Raw genomic sequence first — 3,885 nt, forward strand, 5'->3', positions numbered from 1 at the left:
CCCCCCGCCTTTTGAGTTATTAAAGAAATATTTCCCATGACACTGGCGAAGGCCAGCGAATCCATGAGTCACCAGGAACAGGGAGTCATGCACGCGCCGATCCATCAGCCGTGGCCAGCACATTGTGAGGGGCCCTTCCCTGGGAGGAGCTGGCGCTGATAAGGTCCCTCCAGCCGGGCAGGAGACGCTTTCCCTCTGGGCTCCCTCCCAGGGCCGGGCCAGGCCGGCCGGGCTCCCCGGACACCCGTGGCGTGTGTGGTCTGGGGGGCCAGCCCTGCCTGCTCCCCTCCGGAGCATCCAGCCGCAGCGCGGTGTGTTCCGAGGCTTGGGGACGTTAATTCTTTGCCCACCCCCTCTGCTGTTCAGCTGTGGAGGGAGGGATCCTTTATCCGATGTGGGATGAAGGGATTAGCCCGGTGGTGCGGGGCAGTCCCGGGTACTGCTCTGCTAACCCACACAGGGGAAAGAGGGGGTCACACCAATGCCTGGGCGGCCCCGCACCTTCTCCCTGCTGTGCTGCACAGGGACACAGGGACGCTCCCTGTCCCTCCCTGTCCCACCCAGGAGCTCCCACTGCAGCCCGGAGCTCTGCCGGAGGGGAGAACACCCCGCGGGAGTGGGGACCTGGCTCCAGCCCCGGGTGAGCTGGTGAGGATGACTCAGCCTCTACTGCATCCAGACCCAAATCTAAGATGCAATTATGACTTATAAATATTTGTATTTTGTTTTTCTCTTTTGCAATCAACTTCTTTTCTGCAGGCTGTCCTCCCAATCGGAGTTCCCATCTCTGGCGGTGCCGGCCCGTGGCTGGAAGGCAAACACCCACAGCACTGAGCCTTTCAACAGCCAGACCAAGTCCACGACACAGCCTCCTCTTCTTCCTCTAAGATAATGCCAAGGTGCAAATCTAAAATTACAAACAGACACAGTCTAAACCCAGACTCTTATCTTTTGGTCTCAAATGCTGGAATGTGCCCTCACAGGGCCGACATTAAACACGCAGTGCTGGTGATAGTGTGATTTAGGACCATTCAAGCAGCCCAGCTCACCTCAGGACACTTCTGGCACAGACATGAGGTCTGGAGCCTGACAGCCCCTGGCCACCCACTTCCCTTTGCCTCCTGCCTCTCTTCAAATATTTATCTTTAAGCAGTCTAATGCAAATTGCTGCTTTTTTCACCCAACCAGAGATTTCGGTCTCTCATCCGAAACTCGTTTTCTTGATATGATTCTTCACTTTTAAATAGCCCTGATAAAACCCACCCCAGAGAGAGGAAGAGGGTTACAGAAACTGAAAACCAGATACTTTCAATTTGAACAAAAGTAGCACTGAGCATTTCCAGGGGCTTGGTTATTACAGGACGTCATGAAAAGATACTTTAAAAAGAAATGAAGACACGCTCAGGTATTTCTGTGTTTTCTTGCTGACCTTTACACGAGTTTCATCAGCAACAAGAAGAATGAGAGTTACTGTGGGCAGATGCTGTCATGCTCATGAGTAAGTAAGTAAGTACGTGGCTCCTTCCCCTCCAGGTGTGCAGATCAAACTGCTCCACAGGGCTCCTGAAATCCTCCTATGAGGTAAGAGGGTGCTTGTTGGGTCCAGTATTTCATCTGAGCCCTGACCTCCCCAAAATAACTGTGGATTTACAACAAAACATCTATTCATCTCCAGCCAGCTTTATTTTTAAGCATCCCCTTGGCACGCGTGAATAAGTTTTGTCTGTCGGATTCTGTTCCTGAGGCTGCACTTTGTTCGCTGCAAATTGCAAATACAGTTGCAGGAATTATTACTATTAATAATATAATGGTTGTGTTTGAGATGCTGGACAGAGAGAGAGAGAGAGGCAGCCGTGTCTCTTGCCCTGAGATTTTATGATCATTGAGCTTTACAGCCCTGCAAATAGTGAGTGTGAGATGGGAAATGATCAGCACCATCAGCCCTGTTAGGGAAGCTGCAGTTTCAAGCTCAGGAGCTGATTTACTAAGGGGGATTGACCAGAATAACCCTGCAGCACGAGCCATTTGGCAATATTTCATGCTAGAAATGCTCATTCTGGCCATTCTCTCCCACACTGAGCATCGGGGCTGCGGGAGCAGCAATCACCAGCATCCTGCAGCTTTTAGGATAAAAAGGGGCACCTGAGAAGAAATTACCAGGAGGGCTCAGGACCTGTTGTGTGCATCAGTGTGGTGACAATCTGCTATGCAAAAGGGGCCCTTAGCCCCTGCCAGGAAGTGTCATTGCAAAATTCCCTGGGGGAAAGGGCTGCGGGGAAGCCACTGACTCGGTGACATGCAAATATTTAATAAGGAGGCACTGAGTTCAACAGCTGTGGGCTGAAATTATCTGCATGGTCAATAAAGGCACAACATTTCCTGTCAGGGTTCTGACTGATAAAATATGCTTTGATATAATTTGAATTAAGTATCTTGGAATACAGCTCATTTGGGGAAAAATCTGACACTTTTTTCTTCTTGCCTCAGCTCAGCCACACACAAGATGTTGGCATCTCCCAGCATGGAAATTCTGCTTTTTGGCCAGTCTTAGTATCCATAGAAAAGAGTGATTCAGAAAAACTCAGGGAAGCTCATGCAGATGAGATTTATAGCCCTGCTTCTGGCTTGGTTTGGGAGCAGAGCAGCAGAGGATGGCTGGTTGGTGCAGAGCTCTGGTAGCCACATCCAGCAGACCCTGCCCCAGGGCTGGGATGTTCCCTCCCTGCCAGCACCCAGCTGCTGGCTGGCCTGCCTGCAGCCTGGGCAGGCAGAGCTGGAGCAGACACCAGGGTGTTTCCCCTTAATCATCCAGCCTTGGTCCTTGGAGCGAGGGATGGGCAAAGGAGGCCACAGTCTGAATCTGAAAAACTTCAACCATGTGATGCTTGGATCCCAGCTCACTTTAAAACAAGTTAAGTGAGGGGGGAGGTAGGGATGAGAACTGCTTGTACCTTTTCTCAAAATCTCCTCCTGCCCAGGCCTGACACTGGGGGATATCTGCTTCACCAAAGGAGCCACCACAGCATCACAAGGAGCTGCTGCACGGCACCACAGCCATGAGGAGCCTCTCCTGCACACAGCCCTGCAGCTGCAGCCTGGCCCTTTGGCTAGAGCATTGGGCAAGAGCTGCCCTCAGGGAGCCACAGGGATGTCACCCCACGAGCTCCAGCAGGGATCCTGCCTGTGCAGCCAGAGCTGAGGCACAAATAACAGCAGGAAACGTCTGGAGCTGATTCCTGGAGCTGCGCAAGCAGCTTTGCCTGCAGAGCTCGATGGTGTCTGCTGTACTCTGGCTCATGGCAAGGTGAATTTATAAGCTTGGGATGGCTTTTGCATAAGAGCAGCCAAAGGGAAGGCAGCAGGAACAAGCCTTGGAGCCAGGGACGCCTGGGATTAGCTTGGGCAAGATATGAGATGTCTCAGGCCATTGCTGATGCCTTCCATGGCCCCAGTCCATGCACTGGGACTGGCTGAACTTGACACAGGGGTGGCAGCTCAGAGGGACAGGCAAGAAACATGGACCTGTCCTTTCACACAAAAGGAATGCTGTGCAAACAGGACTTCCAGCAGAGCACAATGCTAAAGACACAGCTCCCTGCCTGGAGCTGGAGACAGGGAGAAGTGAGAGCCCTTCTACCCACAGCTCCCCCATTTGGGAGCTGAGCTCCTTTCACACAACGAGAGACATCAACCAGGCAACAGATGCTTTAAAATGTGACCCAAAGCAGGTTTACCTTGTACCCAGCAGCCAGAAAGGCTGGACTGAAACCATGGAGGAGCCCATCAGCCTCTGTGCTCCATCCCCCTGCTCTGCATCACTGAGTCCTCACCTGGACTGTGTTTTCACAGGGATGGCGAGCAGAGTGCAAGGGACATCACAGCCAC

This window comes from Geospiza fortis, unplaced genomic scaffold (assembly GCF_000277835.1).
Source record: "Geospiza fortis unplaced genomic scaffold, GeoFor_1.0 scaffold188, whole genome shotgun sequence".
Lineage (NCBI taxonomy): Eukaryota > Metazoa > Chordata > Aves > Passeriformes > Thraupidae > Geospiza > Geospiza fortis.